Source organism: Salvelinus alpinus, chromosome 24 (assembly GCF_045679555.1).
Source record: "Salvelinus alpinus chromosome 24, SLU_Salpinus.1, whole genome shotgun sequence".
In the NCBI taxonomy this organism is placed as follows: domain Eukaryota; kingdom Metazoa; phylum Chordata; class Actinopteri; order Salmoniformes; family Salmonidae; genus Salvelinus; species Salvelinus alpinus.
The window spans coordinates 25281834-25303744 of NC_092109.1; the positions used below are offsets into that span (position 1 = coordinate 25281834).

General features: G+C 44.8%; 1 protein-coding gene across 2 annotated transcripts in view; it reads left to right on the forward strand.

Moving 5' to 3' along the window:
• LOC139552383 (leucine-rich repeat transmembrane neuronal protein 4-like) overlaps window positions 1–21911 on the forward strand; it is a 158651-nt gene that overhangs the window by 130633 nt on the left and 6107 nt on the right. The gene's annotated exons all lie outside the window — the stretch shown is intronic.

Here is a 21911-nt window from a genome sequence, read left to right on the forward strand (position 1 = left end):
GGACATATTCAATCTCTCCCTATCAGTCTGCTGTCCCCCTTTGCTTTCTGTACCCAAGAAAGCAAAGGTAACTGAAGTAAATGACTATCGCCACGTAGCACTCACTCCTGTCATCATGAAGTGCTTTGAGAGACTAGTCAAGGATTATATCACCTCTACCTTACCTGACACCCTAGACCAGTGGTCACCAACCTTTTCTGAGTCAAGATCACTTTCGCAGTCAAAAAGAGGGCTGAGATCTACTGCTCAGATTTTTTTGTTTCAAATTAACCTGACACAAACAGTTTTGTAGGAATGAGGTTTGGGCAGTTGACCTAATATATTATCACAGCATATTGGCTAAATGATCGGGCTGCCAATATTGTTAATCAGACAATAATATATTTAAACACTTGAGCTTTGATAACAAAATAGATCAGTTGGTTTAACACTTGTGAGGCACTGTGGAGCATGAATTGAAATAATTAGCTTTTTTATTTTACTGGACTGATGGTACCTGCATCTGATGGTCAACGAGGTCAAATCACGACGTCAGTGATCTTCAGGTCGAAAAGTCGGAGCTCTAGAAAGATGCCCGACTTGGAATTCAGAGTTGGATGACTGTTCAACACAATTTTTCCCAACCGCCTCTCACGGTCCCTGCTCTCTCTTTTCTTTCCTCTGGTGAGACTGACCAGGGAGAGGAGAAACCGTCTTCCACCTGATGGTGAAACTCGAGTCATCTGCCTCATGTACAAATTGATGTTGTTCCTATGACCAGAGAAAGTTAAATATTCCTTAATATTAAAATCGACACGTCGAGCTGCTAATAATAGTAAAACGCAGGGCTATCAATACTACTCATTCATTGCAGCTACAGCCCGAGCGGAAGTACGGAGAAGCGCGTTTTGTAAATAGTGTTGAATAAAAACAGTGACAGTTGTGAATATAAACTTAAACATGAACTCACTCATAAAAACAGCAGCTATTTGCTGTATTCATTGACAGTCTCTCTGTGGTCATGGTTTTAAAAGTTATTACATCTTACGTAGGCTAGTAGCCTATTAAACTTGGCTGTGGCCAGGGTCATGGAAGCTCTGTAGCCACGGTGATTTGAGCTATCTGACTGGACAGCTCAGTAGGTGCACTCAATTTAGTCACAGATTTGTCGGTCCGCCGGATAGGCGGAGTTTGTCTCATGGCAACACTTTGCTTACCCGGTGTGCAGGACTTTTGAATCAAGTGCACCTACTGGCAACAGCTCAACATTATTTTTTTTTAAAGGAGCACAAGCCTTTATCGTTTGTTGGCTTCGACCGGTTGACGACCACTATCCTAGACCCACTTCAATTTGCTTACCACCCCAATAGATCCACAGACGATGCAATCATCATCGCACTGCACACTGCCCTACCCCATCTGGACAAAAGGAATACCTATGTAAGAATGCTGTTCATAGCTCAGCATTCAACACCATAGTACCCTCCAAGCTCATCATTAAGCTTGAGGCCCTCGGTGTGAATCTACCCTGTGCAACTGGGTCCTGGATTTCCTGACAGCCGACCAAAGCTTCAACTTCCTTGGCGTACACATCACTGAAAAACTGAAATGGTCCACCTACACAGACAGTGTGGTGAAGAAGGCTGAAGGATGAAGAAATTTGGCTTGGCACCTAAAATCCTCACAAACTTTTACAGATGCACAATTGAGATTCGAGCTGAATTATTAGATATTACTTGTTAGGTATTACTGCACTGTTCGAGCTAGAGAAAAAAGCATTTTGCTACACCAGCAAGAAAATCTGCTAAACACGTGTATGCGACAAATAAAATGTGATATATTTGTATACTTCCTTTTGTCTGGTACCTACCAGCAAAGCACCCAATGCTTTTACTGTCTAAGAACGGCATGGCCGAGGAGTCATGGGGAAATTAAGTGAACTCAAAGTTCTGCCCGTCTTTTAAATTATTTTTGTTCGTATTTCCTTTGGAGAGAAGAAGAGACAGGGACGGAGAGAGCTACGTAGCTACAGTAAAGGTATATATTGGGCTGGTCGTCACCCATGTCGTCCTGACGTGTTATTAGTCAGGTCTTTAAAGCCTTGGCCTGGGTACACAGACAGGCACACTCCTTCCCAATATCTCTGATTAAAGTCAGACAGATGCAGCCCAGCATAGAGCCAAGACTGGCCACACAGCGCTTACTTTGGGCTGCGCTCATCACTCAGACACACAGCCAATGGTCCTCCTTGACAGAGCACCCCAGGAGAAAGCCATTTTAGGCCAAGCGAAAAGTGAAAACTGGAAAGTTTCAATTCACAAAGAACTGCAGAAAAATATGAAAAGAATGGTATCCCTTTGACACAAAAAGCACCTCACGGTAATTTTTTTAATGTATCTTAGTGCATTGCCACAGACACACCTGATTCAGAGCGGAGGTTTTAGCTGTTGCTGTTAGTGTTTGCATCAGATTCAGACTATGTAGAAAACAGCGTTTTACTCCTAATTACAGTATGTGAAAGATGTGTTGACAGCCTGTAGTCAACACAGCATTAGCATGATGAACTATAGATGACTCACTCTACAAGGTATAGCCCCATGCTATAGTGATGGTTAAGTTCGGGTCTTTTCTCCACTCGTTCAGTCAAAAGAACAAATCTTTCAACTCATTTTGTTCAATTGAGTCAGTAATGCATGCAGGACTCCCTACCGGCGAATGATGAACAGAGCATTTGAAAGAGTCGTCATGTTTCTACAAGCCTCTAGTTCACATGTCATTCACCATAGGTGGCTTTTTGGAGCTGTCATTTGTGACTGAGACTTGTAAAAGTGTGCTTTAAACAATGTACATTTGTTGATTGCTAGGCATACAAATGAGATTATTTCTTGATACATTTGAAATGAGGTCTAGTTGTGGCCGCAACCGGACTAGATTGTGAATGACTCTTGGGGAGTGCATTGCTTGACTACCTTGAGAGTGATAAGCATAATATCTTTGCGAACTGCAGACCCCTAAATTATAAATTTTTGTTGAGCAGAGGGTGTGTATGTTTTGGTTCTATGTGTCATTCATCACATTCAATAATACATTAATTGCCAATTAATTGCAAGTCATTCTTGCACCATGCAATCAATTATCAGTTCTATACATGTATTTTTCTTCTCTATGCTGCCTGCCTGCAGCATTATCTATTTTTCTGTGCACATTTATGACAGACAGTTGTAGGTCGAAGCACGTCTCTGGGGCCGCTGATCCAGAGGAGCGTGTATCAATCCTGCTGTAGGACTAATTGCGGCCAGCAAGTCAAACAAACAACTAAAATTAAGAAGTCACTCAGAAAAACGAATCATGAAATAATTGTTCCGGAACTACACATCACTACCATGCTGACTTCAACTAAATGAAAGCCATATGAAGTATAGTACCCACAAAGACACTCTGTTGTCTTTTTATGGTCATTCTCATCCACTTTGTTTGAGTTAACTGAATAAGCCCCATCCGCTGCCTTATTCATGAGGGATGCTTGGTGATGACCTTGAATGAGCAAATACACTAAGCTCTCCTATTGAATAAAAAAGAAACCATAAAGGAGTTTATGGACAGATTCCCTGATGAATATATCTAAGGACTTTGACCCCTATGTCAAGTCAGTGCAGACAGAGATTTGTCCTTGAACGATGCAGGGAACTGTGGACTGAGAGAGCAGCAAATGAAATGTTACAACACAATCTCTTATTCCCACTCTGAGTACAGGAAAAGCAAAGGTTTTATATTCCTTAACAACAGCAAGGTGTTAGACAGCTAGAGCCTGTCAGACTGCGAGAGATAGGTTAGAGTTGTTTGCCATCTTAGACTTACCTTTTCTCAATGCAGCTGCAGAAAGTCAGCAGAGAAATCATTAGCACCGGTAATTATGCACTGTGTTGAACATGTAAGAAAAATACTTAGGCATGCAGTACAGGAAAGAGACTTCGGCAGGCAGTACAGGAAAGAGACTTGGGCAGGCAGTACAGGAGAACTAGTGTTGAGCATTGAGTAACATTTCACGTCCCATTTGTTGTCTGTAGAACCTCCTCTGGTGTCTGTACAGTGTGAGAGCAGAGTGATAAGCCAACGGTGGGCAGGCGCTGGTGCGTGAAGGGGGCAGCGCTCAAATTTTTGGGAATTGGGCGTATGTGTGTGCACGCGTGCGTGCAAACGACGAGCGTGTGTGTGTGTACTTGTATATGTGTCTATGTAGAGTGGAGTGAGGCAGGGTTATCCGTGGGGTGTCAGAGACCTGTAATCAACACTGCAGTGCACATAAAGGGAGGGGCGGTCATTAAGGAATTAGCAGGAGGGTAGCAGCTTGTTTAGGGAAACACTCAGCTGTAAATGCACACGTGTATAACACACTCAGAGCTCGATTTTAACAAACCTAACACAATGGTAAATCTAAGGTAGCGCTATAGGTACATCATGGCGGCATGTGTACAGCGCGAGGGTCGGCGTCTACCCAGATTTTGCGAATTAGCTGTAATTTACTTAATAGTTCTTAGTTTATTCACTCAGTACAGCCCGACATACACTTTATATAGCCAACAAGAACTCCTGGATATTGGAACACAATGCACAAAGAGAGTTTTTGACAACTTACAACTTCCACTGGAGATTGCGAAGACGCCCCGGGAGACTGAAACATCGCCGAGAGGAAGTGCCCGGAAGCGGCGTCGAGATCATAAACAAAGGCGAGAGAAGCGGGTTGGCCTCTGGGCTAGGCAAAAGCTAACCCCACATCATCTTCCACTACCTAGCCTTTTCCTTGCTAACGTCCGGTCACTGACGAACAAAATGGACGAAATACGACTAAGAATCATCTCACAAAAAAGGATGGATGGATTGCAACGCCATGATTTTCACAGAAACGTGTCTAAACAACAGCATACCCGACAACGCTATTGGGCTAGAGGGACGCGACGTCTTCAGGGCTGATCGTACGGCAGAGGACTCTGGTAAGACCTGAGGAGGTGGTCTGTGCATTTATGTAAACAAAGCATGGTGTACAGACAGTAACATAACCGGGAGTCACTGCTCAACCATTCTGGAGTACCTGATGATTAGGTGCAGGCCTTTCTACTTGCCTCTGGAGCTTACATCCATTGTTGTTACTGCAGGCTACATACCTCCGGATGCTAATGCTAACTAGCAATGAAAGAACTGCAGGTTGCTATTAGCAAACAGCAAACTGCACATCCTGATGGTGCTTTTGTTGCAGGGGATTTTAACCACTCAAACCTGAAAACTGTTTTTCACAAATTCCACCAAAATGTCTCCTGCCACACTAGAGGAGACAATACACTAGACCACGTGTATACAAACATTCCTGAGGCTTACAAAGCCATTCCCCTCCCTCACATGGGACAGTCTGATCACCTTTCACTGGTCCTACTCCCCAAGTATTTACTCCTCATTAAACGCATGAAACCATCAGTGAGAACAGTCAAAGTGTGGCCAGAGGGGTCAGACTCATTACTACAGCACAAGTTTCAACACACAGACTGGAGATTGTTTGCCCCTCAGGCCACCCTTGACTCCCATAAGGACATTGAAACATATGCTTCTTCCATTCTGGATTACATCAACATCTGCATCAACAATGTCACCACCCATAAACTAATAAAGACCTTCCCCAACCAGAAGCCTTGGATGAACAGAGAGGTCCGACTACTACTAAAGGCATGCAACGCTGCATTCAGATCTGGCAATGCGGAAGCCTACAGCTCATCCAGGGCCAACCTGAAAAAGGGCATCAAGATGGCTAAACATGACCAAAAACTTGGATTGAGGAGCACTTCAACAACAACTACGACTCTCGACGCATGTGGTAGGGCATCCAAGCCATCACAGACTACGACCAAAAAAGAAAACCTGCCCCCACAGCCAACGATGTCTCCATCGCCGACGAGTTAAACAGGTTCTATGCTCGCTTTGATAGAGACAACAAAGATCCAGCCATCAAAGCTGAGCTCCCCCCAGACGACTTCCCCCTCAGACTATCCATCGCAGATGTGTTGTCTGCACTGAGCAGGGTGAATGCACGCAAGGCTGCTGGTCCTGATGACGTCCCCGGTCGTGTGCTCAGAGCATGTGCTGGGCAGCTGGCTGAGGTCTTCACTGACATTTTCAACCTGTCATTGGCCCAGGCCTGTCATTGGCCCAAACTCCATGACCTAGGGATCAGCCCCTCTCTCTGTAACTGGATTTTGGACTTCCTAACCAACAGGCCCCAGTCTGTCAGGTTAGACAACTTCATCTCCTCAACCCTGAACCTGAACACTGGTGTGCCACAGGGCTGTGTGCTGAGCCCCCTCCTTAACTCCCTCTTCACCTACGACTTCATTCCTATACACGGTTCCAACACCATCGTCAAGTTCACAAACGACACCACGGTGGTAGGCCTGATCAGACAATGACGAGTCAGCCTACAAGGAGGAGGTCAAGCATCTGGCTGCATGGTGCACTGACAACAACCTGGCCCTCAATGCAAAGAAAACCAAGGAGCTCATTGTGGATTACAGGAAGTCTAAAAGCTGCAGCCACGCCCCAGTTCTCATTGATGGCACTGAGGTGGAGCGTGTACCCAGATTCAAATTCCTGGGTGTCTACATCCCTGTGGACCTCTCCTGGACCCTCAACACCTCAACCTGGATCAAAAAGGCGCAGCAGCGCCTGTACTTTTTGAGGAGGCTGAAGAATGCCCGCCTGTCTCCCAAGATCCTGGTGAACTTTTACCGCTGCACGGTCGAGAGCATTCTGACCAACTGCGCCACAGTGTGGTTTGGTGGATGCTCCGTGGCCAACCGGAAGGCCCTGCAACGGTTGGTGAAAACCGCCCAGCACATCACTGGTGACCAGCTCCCTGCCATCGTAGACCTCCAGCGCATGCGGTGTCTGCGTAGGGCGTGCAGCATCATCAGGGACACTAGCAGGCTCAAGAACAGTTTCTTTCCAGCTACTGTAACCCTGCTGAACTCTGTGACATGGCACTAGCCATATCCACCTGCCCTCCGATTAGTACTGCCTCTCAGGGACCTTGTTGCATTACTCTCTTTGCACTCTTCACGGTACTACTGGACTCTGATATTGCTTCGCAAAGTCTGAATAAGGACATTATTCAGTTGTACATGTACATGTCTACCTCGGTAACTTCATTGCTGCTATTCCTGCATTTCAGTTGCGTGCCTCATTGCACTTTCAATTTGCCTTCACTGAACATTTATACTTCCCATTTAATAACCAACATTGTACTTAATTGTTTCACTTGTACATTTTTTGGTACTCTTTTACTTGCACTTCTGGTCAGATGCTAACTGCATTTTGTTGTACTGTACTTGTACTTGTTCAATGACAAAGTTTAATCTAATCTAATCTAGGTTCAGGGGTGTGTCAGAAATATTTTTTGTATTTTCACGATCTCAATTATCGGCGCACTTGCTGGGGTTTGTACGGAAGGGTTAGGTTTTGATGAATAAACAAGTTGTGGGTGTCTCGGGGCTTGGCCCCTCACTGGCCAATCAGAACGTTCTCCTTGGCAAAATATGTGGTTGCTTCAAGGTGTGTATTTACAGTCTTTTATGTATTGCCTTGGAATTAACTCCAATTCCAATGTTAGTCCGTTATAGTTTGTTAAATAGCTTACAGAAACGAAATAACAAAATATAGACCTATATTTGCTAAATACCGTTAACTTAAACCCATTTGCAGTCCACATTGTTCTAAGTAATTGCATGGGTTCAATAGCCTTCGCACTGATATAGGGGCTAGCCAACTGTAAATTGCATTATGGCTGAGCATGAACATGCCAAACATTGTCAATAAGCAAGATTACAGTAATTATTGATAAGGCCTAAAAAGAGAAGGAATAATTTAAATCAAATTCTAATCAAAATGAAACTACAAATAGACAATGTCACATTTTCAGGCACCATCATTTCTCCCAGTGGGCATATAATATTAAAACAATGCAGACTATAGAGAGTTTTTTACGCACATCCATACTTTTCACAGTAGCTGGAAAAAGATCCTATACAAATAGAAAGGGAGAATGTCCACTCACTGTTATACTGCTCCCAAATAGGCCTGTGTTTTATGAACATAATCGGGTCGATCATACAGATCAGATAGCATTCATTGACACATCTCCAGAAGTTGCATTGCCAGCGCGCCACAGATGTTGTCACTTAAAACCAGGAAGGTGAATCATTCTAATCAGGTTGGCTGTAATCAAATAGAACAAAATTGAAAACCGTTTTTTTGAAATTGTTGCAAATGTATTAAAAATAAAAAAAGTATTCAGACCCTTTGCTATCAGACTCGAAATTGAGCTCAGGTGCATCCTGTTTCCATTGATCATCCTTGAAATGTTTCTACAACTTGATTGGAGTCCACCTGTGGTAAATTCAATTGATTGGACATGATTTGGAAAGTCACACCCCTGTCTATATAAGGTCCCATAGTTGACAGTGCATGTCAGAGCAAAAACAAAGCCATGAGGTTGAAGGAATTGCCGGTAGTGCTCCGAGACAGGTTTGTGTCGAGGCACAGATCTGGGGAAGGGTACCAAAAAATGTCTGCAGCGTTGAAGGTCGCCAAGAACACAGTGGCCTCCATCATTACTAAATGGAAGAAGTTTGGAACCACCAAGACTCTTCCTATAGCTGGTCGCCCCACCAAACAGGGCAATCGGGGGAGAAGGGCCTTGGTCAGGGAGGTAAATGCCAAGCGTCATGTCTGGAGGAAACCTGGCACAATTCCATACGGTGAAGCATGGTGGTGGCAGCATCATGCTGTGGGGATGTTTTTCCGCAGCAGGGAGACTGGTCAGGATCGAGGGAAAGCTGAACGGAGAAATGTACAGAGAGATCCTTGATGAAAACCTGCTCCAGAGCGCTAAGGACCTCAGACTGGGGCGAAGGTTCACCTTCCAAAGGGACAACGACCCTAAGCACACAGCCAAGACAATACAGGAGTGGCTTCGGGACAAATCTCTGAATGTCATTGAGTGGCCCAGCCAGAGCCCGGACTTGAACCCGATCGAACATCTCTGGAGAGACCTGAAAATAGCTGTTCAGCGATTCTCCCCATCCAAACTGATAGATATTGAGAGGATCTGCAGAGAACAATGGGAGAAACTCCCCAAACAGGTGTGCCAAGCTTGTAGTGTCATACCCCAAAAGACTCAATGCTCAACGTTTTTTATTTTTACATTTGCAAAAACTTCTAAAAAACATTTTTTTCTTTGTCATTATGGGATAGTGTGTGTAGATTCAAGAGAGACATTTTTTTTTAAATTTCATTTTAGTATAAGGCTGTAAAAGAATGGGGGAAAATGTCAAGGGGTCTGAATACTTTCTGAATGTGGTTCAATTCCAGCCCACGCCCTTCTGGCACAAATAACTTAATGCCCCCCATTGACTTAATTTAGTTACACATTTAAAATATGGACAATCTAGCGATAGTTTACCCCCGATCTTAATTTCAGTGATACCCATCCCGGATCCGGGAGCATCCTCATCAAAAAAGCTGACTAGCATAGCCTAGCCTAACGGGACAGGGATATCATATAATATAATTTCATGAAATCACAAGTCCAATACAGCAAATGAAAGATAAACATCTTGTGAATCCAGCCATCATTTACGATTTTTAAAATGTTTTACAGCGAAAACACAATATGTATTTATATTAGCTAACCACAATAGCCAAACACACAACGGCATGTTTTCACCATGTTTCCACCGCATAGGTAGCTTTCACAAAACCCAGAAATAGAGATAAAATTAATCACTAACCTTGAACAACTTCATCAGATGACAGTCTTATAACATCATGTTATACAATACATTTATGTTTTGTTCGAAAATGTGCATATTTGAGGTATAAATCGTAGTTTTACATTGCAGCCACCATCACAAATAGCACCGAAGCAGCCAGAATAATTACAGAGAGCAACGTGAAATACATAAATACTCATCATAAAACATTTATGAAAAATACATGGTGTACAGCAAAGGAAAGATAAACATCTTGTGAATCCAGCCAATATTTCCGATTTTTTAAGTGTTTTACAGCGAAAACACAATATAGAATTATATTAGCTAACCACAATAGCCAAACACACAAAAACATTTATTCACCGCCAACATAGCTTTCGCAAAAACCAGCAATAGAGATAAAATGAATCACTAACCTTTGGACAACTTCATCAGATGACAGTCTTATAACATCATGTTATACAATACATTTATGTTTTGTTCGAAAATGTGCATATTTAGAGCTGCAAATCGTGGTTATACATTGTGAACAAGCCAAATTTCTTCAGCCTCCTGAGGTTGAAGAGGCGCTGTTGCGCCTTCTTCACCACGCTGTCTGTGTGGGTGGACCATTTCAGTTTGTCCGTGATGTGTACGCCGAGGAACTTGTGGTGTGAAATGGTGGACCATTTCAGTTTGTCCGTGATCTGTACGCCGAGGAACTTACCTTAGCTTTCTCGGCTGTCCACGTGTTATTTTATTATATTCCAATAGGCTACATTCTGTAGGCTACCCAATTAGCCTATCCATTGTCACAAAATGAAAGGTGTGGGAACCGATAATAGGCTACGGATTGTGTTTCCCTGACTGAGTTGATGAGCTGATTTGGGCCATCAATTGACTGACAGATGTAGGCCTACTGTAAAACAATAAACTTTCCTTGAGTGTGGATGCTCGTCCACATTTTATAGTTAGGCTATGTATAATCTGTCAATATAGTTACGGTCTTTGGTGTGGATGGCCCTTACAGTGGGTAAGATTTCCATTGCTAAATTGTGTGCCGGCTACAGTAGCATCGGCCTACTGTACTTTCATTTTGATGCCAACATTTGAAGTCATCTTTGTTGTCAGTGTTGGGGAGTAGTGAACTACATGTAGCTCAACTAGTAAATGAACTACATTTTGCAGTAGTAAACTAAAATCTAATCTAGGTAATTCTAATCTAGGTAATGTTAAAATGGTGCCAGAGAAGAAGGCAGACGCTTTACTTCCCCCAAGCCGATTGTGTTTTTTTGTTCGTTTATTTGTGTTGTTTGTAACTTTTTAACTTATTTTGTACATAATGTTGCCGTTACCGTCTCTTATGACCGAAAAGAAATTCTAGACATCAGGACTGCAATTACTCACCACGGATTAGCAGAATCCTTTTTCTCCTTTCACGACTCTGACGAGCCCGACGCGAAGGATATACTGCTTCCTCAGGAACAGGACCCAATCCCTGTGATCTGCGCAAAGAGGAGGTGGAGAAAGAGGGGCTGAAGGTCAGGCTGCCTTCTGAGAATTCGTAGGCAATCGAATAAACCCCCACTTCCCTCCATTCTGCTAGCAAACGTGCAATCTTTGGAGAATAAAATCGACTAGTTACGTGGAAGATTAAACTACCAACGGGACATTAAAAACTGTAAAATCTTATGCTTCACGGAGTCGTGGCTGAACAATGACAATATCAACATACAGCTGGCTGGTTATACGACGTACCGGCAGGATAGAACAGCGGCATCTGGTAAGACAAGGGGTGGCGGTCTATGTGTTTTTGTAAACAACAGCTGGTGCATGATATCTAAGGAAGTCTCGAGCTATTGCTCGCCTAAGGTAGAGTATCTCATGATAAGCTGTAGACCACACTACCTACCGAGAGAGTTTTCATCTATTCTTTGTAGCTGTTTACATAACACCACAGTCAGAGGCTGGCACTAAGACAGCATTGAATGAGCTGTATTCCGCCATAAGCAAACAAGAAAACGTTCACCCAGAGGTGGCGCTCCTAGTAGCTGGGGACTTTAATGCAGGGAAATTTAAATCCGTTTAACCAAATTTCTATCAGCATGTTAAATGTGCAACCAGAGGAAAAAGAACTCTGGACCACCTATACTCCACACACAGAGATGCATACAAAGCTCTTGCTCGCCCTCCATTTGGAAAATCTGACCTATCCTCCTGACTCCTGCTTATAAGCAAAAATTAAAGCAGGAAGCACCAGTGACTAGATCAATAAAAAAGTGGTCAGAGAAAGCAGAAGCTAATCTACAGGACTGTTTTGCTAGCACAGACTGGAATATGTTCCGGGATTCCTCCAATGGCATTGAGGAGTACACCACATCAGTCATTGGCTTCATCAGTAAGTGCATCGATGACGTCGTCCCATCGATGCACTTACTGACGTCGTCCCCACATACCCCAACCATACCCCATACCCCAACCACGTACATACCCCAACCAGAAACCATGGATTACAGGCAGCATCCGCACTGAGCTAAACGTTAGACCTGCCGCTTTCAAGGAGTGGGACTTATAAGCTTATAAGAAATGCCGCTATGCCCTCCAACGAACCCTCAAACAGGCAAAGCATCAATACAGATCAATACATCAATAAGATCGAATCGCACTACACCGGCTCTGACGCTTGTCGGATGTGGCAGGGCTTACATACCATTACAGACTATAAAGGGAAGCACAGCCGAGAGCTGCCGAGTGACACAAGCCTACCAGATGAGCTAAACTACTTCTGTACTCTCTTTGAGGCAAATAACACTGAAACATGCATGAGAGCACCAGCTGTTCCGGAAGATTGTGTGATCACGCCCTCCGCACCCGATGTGAGTAAGGCCTTTAAACAGGTCAACATTCACTAGGCCGCAGGGCCAGACGGATTACCAGGACGTGTACTGCAAGCATGCGCTGATCAACTGGTATGTGTCTTCACTGACATGTTCAACCTCTCCCTCTCCGAGTCTATAATACCAACATGTTTTATGCAGACCACCATAGTCCCTGTGCCCAAGAACACCAAGGTAACCTGCCTAAATGACTACCGACCTGTAGCACTCACGTCTGTAGCCATGAAGTGCTTTGAAAGGCTGGTCATGGCTCACATCAACACCATCATTCCCGAAACCCTAGATGCACTCCAATTTACATACCGCCCCAACAGATCCACAGATGATGGAATCTCTATTGCATTCCACACTGCCCTTTCCCACCTGGACAAAAGGAACACCTATGTGAGAATGCTATTCATTGACTATAGCTTAGCTTTCAACACCATAGTGCCCTCAAAGCTCACCACTAAGCTAAGGACCCTGGGACTAAACACCTTCCTCTGCAATTGGATCCTGGACTTCCTGATGGGCCATCACCAGGTGGTAAGGGTAGGTAACAACACATCCGCCACGCTGATCCTCGACACAGGGGCCCCTCGGGGGTGCGTGCTCAGTCCCTTCCTGTACTTCCTATTCACTCATGGCTACACGACTCCAACACCATTAAATTTGCAGTTGACACAACAGTGGTAGGCCTGATCACCGACAACACGAGACAGCCTATAGGGAGTAAGTCCGAGACCAGGCCGTCTGTTACCAGGACAACAACCTCTCCCTTAACGTGATCAAGACAAAGGAGATGACTGTGGACTACAGGAAAAAGAGGACAGAGCTGCAGTGGAGCAGGTTGAGAGCTTCAAGTTCCTTCGTGTCCACATCACCAACAAACTAACATTGTCCAAGCACACCAAGACAGTTGTGAAGCAGGAAGGACAAAACCTATTCCCCCTCAGGAGACTGAAAAGATTTGGGATGGGTCCTCAGATCCTCAAAGGTTTCTACAGCTGCACCATCGAGGGTATCTTGACTGATTGCATCACTGCCTGGTATGGCAACTGCCTGGCCTCCGACCGCAAGGTACTACAGAGGGTAGTGTAAACGGCCCAGTACATTGCTGGGGCCAAGCTTCCTGCCATCCAGGACCTCTTTACCAGGCAGTGTCAGAAGAAGGTCCTAAAAATTGTCAAAGACTCTAATTAGACCTAGTCATAGACTGTTCTCTCTGCTACCACACAGCAATAGGTACCAGAGCACCAAGTCTAGGTCCAAGAGGCTTCTAAACAGCTTCTACCCCCAAGCCATAAGACTTCTGAACATCTAGTCAAATGGCTACCCAGACTATTTGCAGTGCCCCCCCCCACCCCTCTTTACACCACTGCTACTCTCTGTTGTCGTCTATGCATAGTCACTTTAATAACTCTACCTACATGTACATACTCCCTCAACTAACCGGTGTCCCCGCACATTGACTCTGTATCGGTAACCACCTGTATATAGTCTTGCTAATGTTATTTTACTGCTGCTCTTTAATTACTTGTTACTTTTATCTCTTATTCTTATCCATATATATATTTTTTTAATCAACTGCATTGATTTGATTTTCAGTAGTTAATTACTTTCTTGCCATGTCACGGTGTAGCTAACTATTAGAACTACTGTACACACTACTTTTTGTGCAAAAATGTTTATAAAATATGGGCGAAGGCAAGATTTTCCAACAATTTTTTTTGTTTTTAATAGGCTAAATTACACATTCTGTTACCATATGACGCCAATGTGATGTCTTGCAATTTGTAGTCTACAACATTTCAGATTTACATATGAATTTTTTTCCGGCAGTAGTTTGGATGATTTACAAAATGTACCATTTTTTTTACATTTTCACTAATGAAAAATAAGTCTAAACCCCAACAAATATGCCAATTGATTACAATAATTCACATGAGACGTGATGTAGCCTGTACGTAGCCTACATAGGCGACTTTGACTGGTGCCTAAGGTAAAATTTGGGGCGGCAGGTGTTGTTGCTTGATCGAATTTTTTATTTTTATTTTTTTATTTCACCTTTATTTAACCAGGTAGGCTAGTTGAGAACAAGTTCTCATTTGCAACTGCGACCTGGCCAAGATAAAGCATAGCAGTGTGAACAGACAACACAGAGTTACACATGGAGTAAACAATAAACAAGTCAATAACATGGTAGAAAAAAAGAGAATCTATATACAATGTGTGCAAAAGGCATGAGGTAGGCAATAAATCGAATAATTACAATTTAGCAGATTAACACTGGAGTGATAAATCATCAGATGATCATGTGCAAGAAGAGATACTGGTGTGCAAAAGAGCAGAAAAGTAAATAAATAAAAGCAGTATGGGGGGTGAGGTAGGTAAATTGGGTGGGTAGTTTACAGATGGACTATGTACAGCTGCAGCGATCGGTTAGCTGCTCGGATAGCAGATTTTTAAAGTTGTTGAGGGAGATAAAAGTCTCCAACTTCAGAGATTTTTGCAATTCGTTCCAGTCGCAGGCAGCAGAGAACTGGAAGGAAAGGCGTCCAAATGAGGTTTTAGCTTTAGGGATGATCAGTGAGATACACCTGCTGGAGCGCGTGCTGCGGGTGGGTGTAGCCATCGTGACCAGTGAACTGAGATAAGGCGGCACTTTACCTAGCATAGCCTTGTAGATGACCTGGAGCCAGTGGGTCTGACGACGAACATGTAGCGAGGGCCAGCCGACTAGGGCATACAGGTCGCAGTGGTGGATCGTATAAGGTGCTTTAGTAACAAAACGAATGGCACTGTGATAAACTGCATCCAGTTTGCTGAGTAGAGTGTTGGAAGCTATTTTGTAGATGACATCGCCGAAGTCGAGGATCGGTAGGATAGTCAGTTTTACTAGGGTAAGTTTGGCGGCGTGAGTGAAGGAGGCTTTGTTGCGGAATAGAAAGCCGATTCTTGATTTGATTTTGGATTGGAGATGTTTGATATGAGTCTGGAAGGAGAGTTTGCAGTCTAGCCAGACACCTAGGTACTTATAGATGTCCACATATTCTAGGTCGGAACCGTCCAGGGTGGTGATGCTAGTCGGGCGTGCGGGTGCAGGCAGCGAACGGTTGAAAAGCATGCATTTGGTTTTACTAGCGTTTAAGAGCAGTTGGAGGCCACGGAAGGAGTGTTGTATGGCATTGAAGCTCGTTTGGAGGTTAGATAGCACAGTGTCCAAGGAAGGGCCGGAAGTATATAGAATGGTGTCGTCTGCGTAGAGGTGGATCAGGGAATCGCCCGCAGCAAGAGCAACATCATTGATGTATACAGAGAAAAGAGTCAGCCCGAGAATTGAACCCTGTGGTACCCCCATAGAGACTGCCAGAGGACCGGACAACATGCCCTCCGATTTGACACACTGAACTCTGTCTGCAAAGTAGTTGGTGAACCAGGCAAGGCAGTCATTAGAAAAACCGAGGCTACTGAGTCTGCCGATAAGAATATGGTGATTGACAGAGTCGAAAGCCTTGGCCAGGTCGATGAAGACGGCTGCACAGTAATGTCTTTTATCGATGGCAGTTATGATATCGTTTAGTACCTTGAGCGTGGCTGAGGTGCACCCATGACCGGCTCGGAAACCGGATTGCACGGTGGGATTCGAGATGGTCAGTGATCTGTTTGTTGACTTGGCTTTCGAAGACCTTAGATAGGCAGGGCAGGATGGATATAGGTCTGTAACAGTTTGGGTCCAGGGTGTCTCCCCCTTTGAAGAGGGGGATGACCGCGGCAGCTTTCCAATCCTTGGGGATCTCAGATGATACGAAGGAGAGGTTGAACAGGCTGGTGATAGGGGGTGCGACAATGGCGGCGGACAGTTTCAGAAATAGGGGGTCCAGATTGTCAAGCCCAGCTGATTTGTATGGGTCCAGGTTTTCCAGCTCTTTCAGAACATCTGCTATCTGGATTTGGGTAAAGGAGAAGCTGGGGAGGCTTGGGCGAGTAGCAGCGGGGGGGGCGGGGCTGTTGGCCAAGGTTGGAGTCGCCAGGAGGAAGGCATGGCCAGCCATTGAGAAATGCTTGTTGAAGTCTTCGATTATCACGGATTTATCGGTGGTGACCGTGTTACCTAGCCTCAGTGCAGTGGGCAGCTGGGAGGAGGTGCTCTTGTTCTCCATGGACTTTACAGTATCCCAGAACTTTTTGGAGTTAGAGCTACAGGATGCAAATTTCTGCTTGAAAAAGCTGGCCTTTGCTTTCCTGACTGACTGCGTGTATTGGTTCCTGACTTCCCTGAACAGTTGCATATCGCGGGGGCTCTTCGATGCTATTGCAGTTCGCCACAGGATGTTTTTGTGCTGGTCGAGGGCAGTCAGGTCTGGAGTGAACCAAGGGCTATATCTGTTCTTGGTTCTGCATTTTTTGAACGGAGCATGCTTGTCTAATATGGTGAGGAAGTAACATTTAAAGAATGACCAGGCATCCTCAACTGACGGGATGAGGTCAATATCCTTCCAGGGTACCCGGGCCAGGTCGATTAGAAAGGCCTGCTCGCAGAAGTGTTTTAGGGAGCGTTTGACAGTGATGAGGGGTGGTCGTTTGACCGCGGACCCGTGGCGGATACAGGCAATGAGGCAGTGATCGCTGAGATCTTGATTGAAGACAGCAGAGGTGTATTTGGAGGGCAGGTTGGTCAGGATAATGTCTATTAGGGTGCCCATGTTTACGGATTTAGGGTTGTACCTGGTGGGTTCCTTGATGATTTGTGTGAGATTGAGGGCATCAAGCTTGGATTGTAGGACTGCCGGGGTGTTAAGCATATCCCAGTTTAGGTCACCTAACAGAACAAACTCTGAAGCTAGATGGGGAGCGATCAATTCACAGATGGTGTCCAGGGCACAGCTGGGAGCTGAGGGGGGTCTGTAGCAGGCGGCAACAGTGAGAGACTTATTTCTGGAGAGATTAATTTTTAAAATTAGAAGTTCGAACTGTTTGGGCATAGACCTGGAAAGTATGACAGAACTTTGCAGGCTCTCTCTGCAGTAGATTGCAACTCCTCCCCCTTTGGCAGTTCTATCTTGACGGAAAGTGTTATAGTTGGGTATGGAAATCTCAGAATTTTTGGTGGCCTTCCTAAGCCAGGATTCGGACACGGCAAGGACATCAGGGTTGGCAGAGTGTGCTAAAGCGGTGAGTAAGGCAAACTTAGGGAGGAGGCTTCTGATGTTGACATGCATGAGGCCAAGGCTTTTTCGATCACAGAAGTCAACAAATGAGGGTGACTGGGGACATGCAGGGCCTGGGTTTACCTCCACATCACCCGAGGAACAGAGGAGTAGTAGGATGAGGGTGCGGCTAAAGGCTATCAAAACTGGTCGCCTAGAGCGTTGGGGACAAAGAATAAAAGGAGCAGATTTATGGGCGTGGTAGAATAGATTCTGGGCATAATGTGCAGACAGGGGTATGGTGGGGCGTGGGTACAGCGGAGGCAAGCCCAGGCACTGGGTGATGATAAGAGAGGTTGTATCTCTGGACATGCTGGTCTCAATGGGTGAGGTCACCGCATGTGTGGGGGGTGGGACCAAGGAGGTATCAGAGGTACAGAGAGTGGAACTACAGGGTCCATTGCAAACCAAAACAATGATAATGATAACTAGCCTGAACAACAGTATGCAAGGCATATTGATATTTGAGAGAGACATACAATAAGGCATAAAGTGATTGCAGGTCTTGATTGGGAGAGCTAGCTAAAACAACAGGTAAGATAACAGCAGCAATAACAGGGTGCTAGTCTAACACAGCAACAACAGGTAAAAATGGCGACGACTAGGCAGAGAGGGTCGGATTAACTACACACAGATCCTGAGTTAAAGCACAGAGCCGACAGATAAAACACAAATAAACAGAATGGAGTACCGTGAATTAATGGACAGTCAAGCATGCATCAGCTATGTAGCCAAGTGATCATAGTGTCCAGGGGGCAGCCGTAGATGGAGCAGGGAGGCCTCCACTAAGCTAGCACGCGGCGTTTAAAGTTAGTAGCCCGGGGGGTGGTCTGCTCAGACGGAGGGGGTCTGCTCAGACGTGGTCGTGTCGACAGAGAATCCAAGCCAGATGGCGATGGCGAAAGAGAGGTTGTGAATTGTAGAATTGTGTTTGCTAACTGGTGCTAGCTTCGTGGCAGTGGCGCTAGCTGCGCTAGCTACAAGCTAGCTGTGAGGATCAGAAGTAGTGGCTCAGGGATTACGGCAGGAATCCGGCGTTGTTGTCGAGAGACAGTCCGATGCTGGTAAATTGGTGAGTAATATCCAGGCTAATAACAGGGCTGGTGTCTGTGCAGAAGGTAAAAGCTACTAGCAGCGGCAAAAAAAATGGCTAAATTAGCTTGTAGCTGGTATTGTAGCCCAAGAATTCGCTGGTAGACCTCTTCAGCTAGCCGGCAGATGGGCCTAGCTCGAGGCTAGCTCAAGGCTAACTGGTGCTTGCTTCGGGACAGAGGTGTTAGCCAGTAGTAGCCACTCGGTTGCAGCTAGCTAGCTGTGATGATACGGTGAATACGGTGAATCCCTGAGTTGACAAGGTAAAAATATGTCGTTCTGTTCCTGAACAAGGCAGTTATAACCCACTGTTCCTAGGCTGTCATTGTAAATAAGAATTTGTTCTTAACTGACTTGCCTAGTTAAATAAATCATGTAGGTAAAGTACTGCATTGTATACAAACACTACTTCTAGCTGCCCCCTGACAGAGTTTCTAAATATTTGTTTTCAGATATTCAAATCCTCCAGCTGCAGGATTATTTTCGGGTCAAATTAAGATGGTACATGGTTCGCTTTCCTCTGGCGCCATGCTTTGTTTTTGTAAATCTGATGATGTTTGGCTAAATTCCCCCTCAGACAGTTCTGTGTGTTTTATCTGGGCTGAAAGCCTGTCTGGTGGGCTCCATGTGATGGATGCCCCCAGTCCAACATCTGTGCCGACTACGCATGCACGCTAGGAAAGGACAACATTCAATATGAAGACTCACAGACTAACAAAGTGAAACACACATGGCAGTATAAGTACTGTACCAAAACAGCACTCTGGGACACAATGCTTAACTATTTCCATGACAAGTGAATAACATTGCATTAAATATAGAAATCACGTTTAAATACATTATGGTAATGTATTTCCACACTGTATTGTTTTTTAGCAGTTGCAAATGACAGTGTGTTTCTGTTCTCCACAGCACAGAGTATCAGAGGCCCTGAATGCCTCTCACCTCCTGCTTCCTGAGAGACTAACTGGAAACATAAGGTCACATTGCACATGTATGAGTGTGGGTATGCTCTCCTCCTCTACAGTATCCTAGTGCCCAGACAGACCGACGAGGCAGAGCTGAGAGGACAAAGTGAAGGTTTTTTGTCAAAGTGGTCCAAGTTTCCTAAAGCCAAGGGGAAACATTTCCCAGAAAAGAAACACCACGTCCCAGCAGCAGAGAAACTCAGTAAAACTGCATTTTATGGAGTGTGTGACTGGGGATTTATTGCGTGGGGCACTGGTGGCTCCTCATAACTATATCTCTGTGGGATTATGTACAGGGTAAGAACATAGTGTTGCTACAGTGAAAATATATTTCTGACAAATCTTGAATATCAATTAATGGGGATTTTTTTAACCTCCTTAGAGACAGACAAAAATAACAATGTAAGCCTATTAATAATCTGGTCCATCACACCAAATGTATCAGTCTGAGATTTACACCTAACACCTAAGACCACCTCTCTGAGGTGGTCTTTCAATCACAAAACGCTGAGGTCAGAGACTACTGTGGATATGCTGCTAGACCGTCAGGTGTGTGTTAACAAGTTCTCTCTCTCTCACACACTCATTCCTACACACACACACACACACACACACACACACACACACACACACACACACACACACACACACACACACACACACACACACACACACACACAGACACACATTCCCAGCACACGGGCCAGATTAATGTCCCAGCACTAGGACAGAATCCGCTGAAACGGTTAGGAGTTAATATCCGTTAATTAATTCGTAGGACCTGGGCAAGCAGGGAGCTGTGGATAGCAGAGGGGTCAGGGGGAAGGGTGGGGGGCTCAACAGAGAGAGAGGGGAGTAATCCGCTGAGTGCCCATAATGTAATGAATACAGGTCTAGCTTAATGGACTCCATTTGAGAGAGGGGGGGGGGTCTATTATAAGGGAGAGGGACACATTTGTGAAAAGAGGTCTGATATTTGCAATGTGACCTCAAAGAGTATCTTTATCATACTTTTTCGGTAGTGTGTACAGTGTTTGTTTGTTAGCTGTATTTATTGACATAGCCCAATATGTTCTCAGTCAGGTCAGTGTATTGATACTTTACAGCCTAGCCAGGAATGGGAACCCATAACACCTCACTCCTTAGCAACCATATTAACTTAGCTCAGCGGGACTATATTTTATGTACTGTATGTTCTCTTTAACCTTGCTCAAGGTTACATATGGATTGTTCTTCTAGACATAGGGGTTATTTCGCTTGTGGCAAGTCTTCTGTCTGAACGACTGATCTTACTCCACTGACTGAGTCCATGAATTCTACTCTTACATAGACCTTGAAACTCGGGTACGAGTTTTGTTTTTGCTCTGTCAGCCAACAGACTAGAGCACGTAGCCTATAGGAGGGCTGAATTTATGAGCCGTGCCCAGTTCCCATCATCCACCAGACAGCACCCTTGTCATTATTTATCTCTCCCTGTATTCTTTCTTGGTCTCCTATTTGTTGTTGTTTTTTTATTTTCTTATCTCGAGCGCCATTGTAAGATCTGATTGTCTGTCACTTCTGTCAAGCACTTCATTCCCGACGACTGCCATCTCTCCCCACTTTTTTCTGTGCCCCTTTCAACCTTCGCTAATTGGTCTTTGTTAAGGCAATGAACTCAGGCAGTGAGTTGGGGAAAACGCCTGGCAGTCGCTCATCTGTTTGTTTTTAAAAGTGGTGTGTGTGTGTGTGTGGGGGGGGGGGGATTTAGTCTCATCGTGGTCGCCTATTTGAACATGTGAATGAGCATGTTGTAGTGCATTGTGCAATTTGAGTGTGCATTATGAGTCACTGGCAGGTGGAGTTCACACTGTATGACAAGACAGACGTATGCTCACGTTGGGTAAAAATACCTCTGTTGTCTTCTGCATACATATCCATGGACCTGGCACTGAGATGACAGCCCAGTGGTAATGGTTGGATTAGTGGGTACATTTTAACATCACATTTAGGCAG